We start from the raw sequence: 8,571 nt of genomic DNA, 5'->3' as shown, positions 1-8,571 counted from the left end.
CCCTTCTCACCTCTTTCTATTTAAGGACTGACACTTCTCTTCTATTAGCAATTCGGACTCTCTCCCTCTTTATATGTTCGAATTTTTCTCTATCTACCTCATCCCTCTATTCCTATTTTCCGCTGACACCTCAAGGAATCTCTATACTATGACATAGAGGATTCCATACTTTTTCGTTCTCTTCTCTTTCATATGAGCAGGAGCAAGGACAAAGGCATTCTTGTTGAAGCTGATCCTGAACTTGAAAGGACCTTGAAGCGGAAGCTAAGAGAAGCTAAAGCACAACTCTCTGGAGAGGACCTAACAGAAATTTTCGGAAAAGAAGAAGACATGGCAGCCGAAAATAACAACAATGCTAACAATGCAAGAAAGGTGCTTGGTGACTTTACTGCACGTACTCCTGACTTCTATGGGAGAAGCATCTCTATTCCTGCCATTGGAGAAAATAACTTTGAGCTTAAGCCTTAATTGGAGAAAACAAAATTGCAAGTTTCATGGACTTCCATTGGAAGATCCTCATCAGTTCTTGGCTGAACTTTTGCAAATCTGTGACACTGTTAAGACCAATGGAGTTGACCCTGAGGTCTACAGACTTATGCTCTTCCCTTTTACAGTAAGAGACAGATCTAGGACATGGTTGGACTCACAACCTAAAGAAAGCCTGAACTCTTGGGAAAAGCTGGTCAATGCCTTCTTGGCAAAGTTCTTTCCACCTCAAAAATTTAGTAAGCTTAGAGTGGAAGTCCAGACCTTCAGACAGAAGGAAGGCGAATTCCTCTGTGAAGCTTGGGAAAGATACAAGCAATTGATCAGAAGGTGTCCTTCTGGCATGCTTTCAGAATGGAGCATCATATGCATATTCTATGATGGTCTACCTGAACTGTCCAAGATGTCATTGGACAACTCTATAGGTAGATCTCTTCATCTGAAGAAGACGCCTGAAGAAGCCCAAGAACTCATTGAAATGGTTGCTAATAACCAACTCATGTACACTTCTGAATGGAATCCTGTGAATAATGGGACAACTCAGAAGAAAAGAGTTCTTGAGATTGACACTCTGAATGCCATATCAGCTAAGAATAAAATATTAACTCAGCAAGTCAATATGATTTCTCAGAATATATCTGGAATGCAAGCTGTATCAGGCAGTACTAAGGAAGCTTCCTCTGAAAAAGAAGCTTATGATCCTGAGAATCCTGCAATGGAAGAGGTGAATTACATGGGAGAACCCTATGGAAACACCTATAATCCTTCATGGAGAAGTCATCCAAATCTCTCATGGAAGGATCAAAAGAAGCCTCAACAAGGCTTCAACAGTAATAATGGTGGAAGAAATAGGTTTAGCAATAGCAAGCCTTTCCATCATCTTCTCAGCAACAGACAAAGAATTCTAAGCATAGTCTTTCTAGCTTAGCAACCGTAGTCTCTGATCTATCTAAGACCACACTAAGTTTCAGGACTGAAACAAGGTCCTCCATTAGAAATTTGGAGGCACAAGTGGGTCAGCTGAGTAAGAAAGTTACTGAACTCCCTCCTAGTGCTCTCCCAAGCAATATAGAAGAGAATCCAAAGAGAGAGTGCAAGGCCATAAACACGTCCCACATGGTCGAATGCATAGAGGAGGGAAAGGCAGTGATTTCCACTGAGGAAGACCTCAATGGACGTCCACTAGCCTCCAAGGAGTTCCCTAATGAGGAACCAAAGGAATCTGAGGCTCATATAAAGACCATAGAGATTCCACTGAACCTACTTCTGTCATTCATGAGCTCTGAGGAGTATTTTTCCTCTGAAGAGGATGGAGATATTACTGAAGAACAAGTTGCTAAGTACCTCGGAGCAATCATGAAGTTGAATGCCAAGATATTTGGTAATGAGACTTGAGAGGATGAACCTCCATTGCTCATCAATGAATTGGATACCTTGGTTAGGCAAAAACTACCTCAGAAGAAACCGGACCCCGGAAAATTCTTAATACCCTGTACCATAGGCACCATGACCCTTGAGAAGGCTCTGTGTGACCTAGGATCAAGTATAAACCTCATGCCCCTCTCTGTAATGGAGAAACTAGGGATCCTTGAGGTGCAAGCTGCAAGAATCTCACTAGAGATGGCAGACAATTCAAGAAAAGAGGCTTATAGACTTGTAGAGGATGTCTTGGTAAAGGTTGAAGGCCTTTACATCCCTGCTGACTTTATAATCCTGGACACTGGGAAGAGTATGGATGAATTCATCATCCTTGGCAGACCCTTCCTAGCCATAGCAAAAGCTGTGATTGATGTTGACAGAGGAGAGTTGGTCATTCAAGTGAATGAGGACTGCCTTGTGTTTAAGGCTCAAGGATCTCCTTAAGCATGAAAAACTTCTCTCAATGCAGAGTCAAACAGAGCCCCCACATTCAAACTCTAAGTTTGGTGTTGGGAGGCCAACACTAAGCTCTGAATATCTGTGAGGCTCCATGAGAGCTCACTGTCAAGCTATTGACATTAAAGAAGCTCTTGTTAGGAGGCAACCCAATTTTATTTAATTATATCTATTTATTTTCTATTGTTATTTTATGTTTTCTTTAGGTTGATGATCATGTGAAGTCACAAAAACAACTGAAAAAGTAATAACAGAATGAAAAAACAGCATTAAAAATAGCACACCCTGGAGGATGATCTTACTGGCGTTTAAACGCCAGTAAGGGTAGCAGAATGGGCGTTAAACACCCAGTCTGGAACCATTCTGGGCGTTTAACACCAGAAAAGGGCACCAGACTGGCATTTAACGCCAGAAAAGGGCAACAAGCTGGCGTTTAACGCCAGAAAGGGGCAACAAGCTGGTGTTTAAATGCCAGGAAGGGAAGAAAAGCTGGCGTTAAACGCCAGAAATGGGCAGCAACCTGGCGTTTAACGCCAGGATTGGCACTCAAAGGGGCGTTTACATGCCAACATGATGCAGGGATGAGAAATCCTTGACACCTCAGGATCTGTGGACCCCACAGGATCTCCACCTACCTCAACTCTCTCTCTCTCTTCTTCTTTCATCTTCACACCTTTCCATAACACTCTTCCCTACCCACCATTGACCAATCACCTCAATACCTCTTCCCCCCAAAAACCCCTCACTATCAAATCCTACCCTCTTCTCTATAATCTCTTCACCAACCCACATCCATCCATCATAAAACCCCACCTACCTCACCATTCAAATTCAAACCACTTCCCTCCCAAACGCACCCACACATGGCCGAAAACCCCCTCTCTCTTACCCTATAAATACCCCTCCTCACCACCTTCATTTTCACACAACATACACACTTCTCTCCAACTTGGCCAAACCTACACCAACCCTCCATCTCCTCCATTTCTTCTTCCTCTACTCTTTTCCTTCTTCTTTTGCTCGAGGACGAGCAACCATTCTAAGTTTGGTGTGGGAAAAGCTAAAGCTTTTTGTTTTCCATAACCACTAATGGCACCTAAGGCCGAAGAAATCTCTAGAAAGAGGAAAGGAAAGGCAATTGCTTCTACCTCCGAGTCATGGGAGATGGAGAGATTCATCTCAAAGGTGCATCAAGACCACTTCTATGAAGTTGTGGCAAAGAAAAAGGTGATCCCCGAGGTCCCCTTTAAGCTCAAAAAGAGTGAATATCCGGAGATCCAACATAAGATTCGAAGAAGAGGTTGGGAAATTCTCACCAACCCCATTCAACAAGTCGGGATCTTAATGGTTCAAGAGTTCTATGCTAATGTATGGATCACCAAAAACCATGATCAATGTGTGAACCCGGACCCAAAGAATTGGCTTACAATGGTCTGGGGAAAATACTTAGATTTCAGTCCGGAAAATGTAAGGTTGGCATTTAACTTGCCAATGATGCAAGGAGATGCACACCCCTACACTAGAAGGGTCAACTTTGATCAAAGGTTGGACCAAGTCCTTTTGGATATTTGTGTGGAAGGCGCTCAATAGAAGAGAGATTCAAGAGGGAAGCCGGTTCAACTAAGAAGGCTTGACCTCAAGCCTGTGGCTAGGGGATGGTTGGAGTTCATCCAACACTCAATCATTCCTACTAGCAACCGGATTGAAGTTACTATAGACCGGGCTATCATGATCCACAGTATCATGAATAGAGAGGAAGTAGAAGTTCATGAGGTTATATCCCTAGAACTCTACAATGTGGCGGACAAGTCCTCTACTTTGGCAAGATTAGCCTTTCATCATCTCATTTGTCACCTCTGCAATTTAGCTGGAATTGACATAGAGAAAGACATCCTCATTGATGAGGACAAGCCCATCACTAAGAAAAGGATGGAGCAAACAAGAGAGCCCACTCATGGACCTCAACAAGAGCATGAGGAAATTCCTCATCATGAAATCCCTGAGATGCCTCAAGGAATGCACTTTCCTCCACAAAACTATTGGGAGCAAATTAACACCTCCCTAGGAGAATTAAGTTCTAACATGGGACAACTAAGGGTGGAGCACCAAGAGCATTCCATCCTCCTCTATGAAATTAGAGAAGACCAAAGAGCCACGAGGGAGGAGCAACAAAGGCAAGGAAGAGACATTGAGGAGCTCAAGCACTCCATAAGATCTTCAAAAGGAAGAACAAGCCGCCATCACTAAGGCGGACCCGTTCTTTAATCTCCTTGTTCTTATTTTTCTGTTTTTCAAAAATTATGCTTTATGTTTTATTTATGTTTGTGTCTTATTACATGATCACTAGTGTCTAAGTGTCTATGCCTTAAAGCTATGAATGTCCTATGAATCCTTCACCTTTCTTAAATGAAAAATGTCTTAATTGAAAAAGAAAAAGAAGTACATGAATTTCAAATTTTAAAATAGCTTAATTATTTTGATGTGGTGGCAATACTTTTGTTTTCTGAATGAATGCTTGAACAGTGCATATTTTTGATATTGTTGTTTATGAATGTTAAAATTGTTGACTATTAAAAGGATAATGAAAAAGGAGAAATAGTTATTGATGATCTGAAAAATCATAAAATTGATTCTTGAAGCAAGAAAAAGCAGTGAAAAGCAAAAGCTTGCGGAAAAAAATGGCGAAAAAGAAAAAATAAAAGAAAAAGAAAAAGTAAGCAAAAAAAGCCAATAACCCTTTAAACCAAAAGGCAAGGGTAAAAAGGACCCAAGGCTTTGAGCATTAATGGATAGGAGGGCCTACAGGAATAAGATCCTGGCCTAAGCGGCTAAACCAAGCTGTCCCTAACCATGTGCTTGTGGCGTGAAGGTGTCAAGTGAAAAGCTTGAGACTGAGCGGTTAAAGTCGTGGTCCAAAGCAAAAAGAGTGGGCGTAAGAGCTCTAGACACCTCTAATTGGGGACTTTAGCAAAGCTGAGTCACAATCTGAAAAGGTTCACCCAGTTATGTGTCTGTGGCATTTATGTATCCGGTGGTAATACTGGAAAACAAAATGCTTAGGGTCACGACCAAGACTCAAAAAGTAACTGTGTTCAAGAATCAACATACTGAACTAGGAGAATCAATAACACTATCTGAATTCTGAATTCCTATAGATGTCAATCATTCTGAACTTCAAAGGATAAAGTGAGATGCCAAAACTGTTCAGAAGCAAAAAAGCTAATAGCCCCGCTCATCCTAATTAAGACTGATCTTCATAGATGTTTCTGGAATTTATTGTATATTCTCTTCTTTTTATCCTATTTTGTTTTTAGTTACTTGGGGACAAGCAACAATTTAAGTTTGGTGTTGTGATGAGCGGATAATTTATATGCTTTTTGGCATTGTTTTTAGTATGTTTTTTGTATATTTTAGTTAATTTCTAGTATATTTTTATTAGTTTTTATTTAAAAATCACATTTCTGAACTTTACTATGAGTTTGTGTGTTTTTCTGTGATTTCAGGTATTTTCTGGCTGAAATTAAGGGACCTGAGCAAAAATCTGATTCAGAGGCTGAAAAAGGACTGTAGATGCTATTGGATTCTGACCCTCCTGCACTCAAAATGGATTTTCTCGAGCTACAGAAGCCCAATTGGCGCGCTCTCAATTGCGTTGGAAAGTAGACATCTTGGGCTTTCCAGCAATATATAATACTCCATGCTTTACTCGAGATTTGATGGCCTAAACTGGCACAAAAGCTGGAGTTAAACGCCCAAACTGGCACCAGAACTGGCATTTAACTCCAAGAGAACCTATGCACGTGAAAGCTTCAATGCTCAGCCCAGGCACACACCAAATGGGCCCGGAAGTGGATTTCTACATCATTTACTCATTTCTGTAAACCCTAGGCTACTAGTTCATTAGAAATAGGACCTTTTACTGTTGTATTTTCGTCTTGGTTATTCTGATTCCCCCTCTAGGGCCGAAACCAATGAACTATATTAACACTTATGTATTTGATGAGCGAATAATTTATACGCTTTTTGGCATTGTTTTTAGGTAGTTTTTAGTATGATTTAGTTAGTTTTTACTATGTTTTTATTAGTTTTTATGCAAAATTCACATTTCTGGACTTTACTATGAGTTTGTGTGTTTTTCTATGATTTCAGGTATTTTCTGGCTAAAATTGAGGGACCTGAGCAAAAATCTGATTCATAGGCTGAAAAAGGACTGTAGATGTGATGTTGGATTCTGACCTCCCTGCACTCGAAATGGATTTTCTGGAGCTATAGAAGTCCAACTGGCGCGCTCTCAATTGCGTTGGAAATTAGACATCTAGGGCTTTCCAACAATATATAATAGTCCATACTTTGCTCAAAGATAAATGATGTAAACTTTCATGTTCCATTCTGGCGTTAAACGGCAGAAACAGGTTACAAGTTGGAGTTAAACACCCAAAACAGGTTACAACCTAGCGTTTAACTCCAGAAACAGCCTAGGCACGTGTAAAGCTCAAGTCTCAGCCCCAGCACACACGAAGTGGGCCCCGGAAATGGATTTCGACACTATCTATCATAGTTTACTCATTTTCTTTAAACCTAGGTTACTAGTTTAGTATTTAAACAACTTTTAGAGATTTATTTTGTACCTCATGACTTTTTCGCGTTTTACATTGTATCTCTACGGCATGAGTCTCTAAACTCCATGGTTGGGGGTGAGGAGCTCTGCTGTGTCTCGATGAATTAATGCAATTACTTCTGTTTTCTATTCAATCACGCTTGTTTCTATTCTAAGATACTCGCTTGTACTTAACCGTGATGAATATGATGATCCGTGACACTTATCATCATTCTCAACCTATGAACGCGTGCCTGACAACCACTTCCGTTCTACCTTAGATTAAGTGTGTATCTCTTAGCCCCTTGGTTCATGATCAGAGTCTTCGTGGTATAGGCTAGGATTATTGGTGGCCATTCCTGAGATCCGGAAAGTCTAAACCTTGTTTGTGGTATTCCGAGTAGGATCTGGGATGGGATGACTGTGATGAGCTTCAAATTCACAAGTGCTGGGCGTAGTGACAGACGCAAAAGGATCAATGGATCCTATTCCAACATGAGTGAGAACCGACAGATGATTAGTCGTACGGTGACAGCGCATTTAGACCATTTTCACTGAGAGGACGGATGGTAGCCATTGACAACGGTGATCCACCAACATACAGCTTGCCATGGAAGGAGCCTTGCGTGCGTGAAGGAAAAGACAATAGGAAGCAGAGATTCGGAAGACAGAGCATCTCCAAATCCTCAATCTGTTCTCCATTACTGCATAAAAAGTATTATTTAATTTATGCTATTTACTCTTCATAAATCCAACCACTTTTATTACTAATTTCCTGACTAAGAATTACAAAATAACCATAGCTTGCTTCAAGCCAACAATCTCCGTGGGATCGACCCTTACTCACGTAAGGTATTACTTGGACGACCCAGAGCACTTGCTGGTTAGTGGTACGAGTTGTGAAAAGTGGGATTTACAATTCGTGCACCAAGTTTTTGGCGCCGTTGCCGAGGATTGTTCGAGTTTGGACAACTGACTGTTTATTTTGTTGCTTAGATTAGGAAAAATTTATCTTTTTAGTTTAGAGTCACTAAAATTGCGTCTTCTATTATTGTCTTTGGTTAAAATTTTTTTTAAATCCTTATTTTCTTTTTCAAAATTTTTTTTCGAAAATTTTTTATAAACTAATAATTGAGTTTTTTCTGGTTTAGTTTAGTGTCATGTTTTAAGTTTGGTGTCAATTCCATGATTTTATTTTTCTTTCAATTTTTCAAATTATATGTTCTTAGTTCTTTCTTGATCTTCATGTTGTTCTTGTTTATTTTCCTTATTTGATCTTTAAAATTTCCTGTTTGGTGTTTGTTGCTGTTTATCTATACATTTTCGAATTATTAGTGTCCAAAATATAAAAATTTTTAAGTTTGGTGTCCTTTATGTTTCTATTTTCTTAAAAATTTTTAAAATTTGTTCTTGGTGTTCATCTTGATCTTCAAAGTGTTCTTGGTGTTCATCTTGACATTCAAAGTTTTCTTAATTGTTTTCTTTGTTTTGATCTAAAAATTCTAAGTTTGGTGTCATTTTATTGTTTTTCTCTTTCCTCATTAAATTCAAAAAAAATATCTTTTCTCTTTATTTTAAGTTAATTTTCGAAATTTACATAATAATTTCAGATT

The 8,571-nt window shown here is 39.6% G+C and overlaps 1 non-coding gene across 1 annotated transcript; it reads right to left on the bottom strand.

Moving 5' to 3' along the window:
- Window positions 1-727: 727 nt before the first annotated feature.
- LOC148564574 (small nucleolar RNA R71) lies at window positions 728-831 on the bottom strand. Its single transcript, XR_015884813.1, has one exon. It is a non-coding gene; the product is annotated as a small nucleolar RNA R71 (small nucleolar RNA).
- Window positions 832-8,571: the final 7,740 nt, after the last annotated feature.

This window comes from Arachis ipaensis, chromosome B5 (assembly GCF_059453495.1).
Source record: "Arachis ipaensis isolate K30076 ecotype BB chromosome B5, ASM5945349v1, whole genome shotgun sequence".
Taxonomy (NCBI): Eukaryota; Viridiplantae; Streptophyta; class Magnoliopsida; order Fabales; family Fabaceae; genus Arachis; species Arachis ipaensis.
The sequence above is the reverse complement of the archived record's forward strand: the minus strand, read 5'-3'. Positions and strand labels throughout refer to the sequence as shown.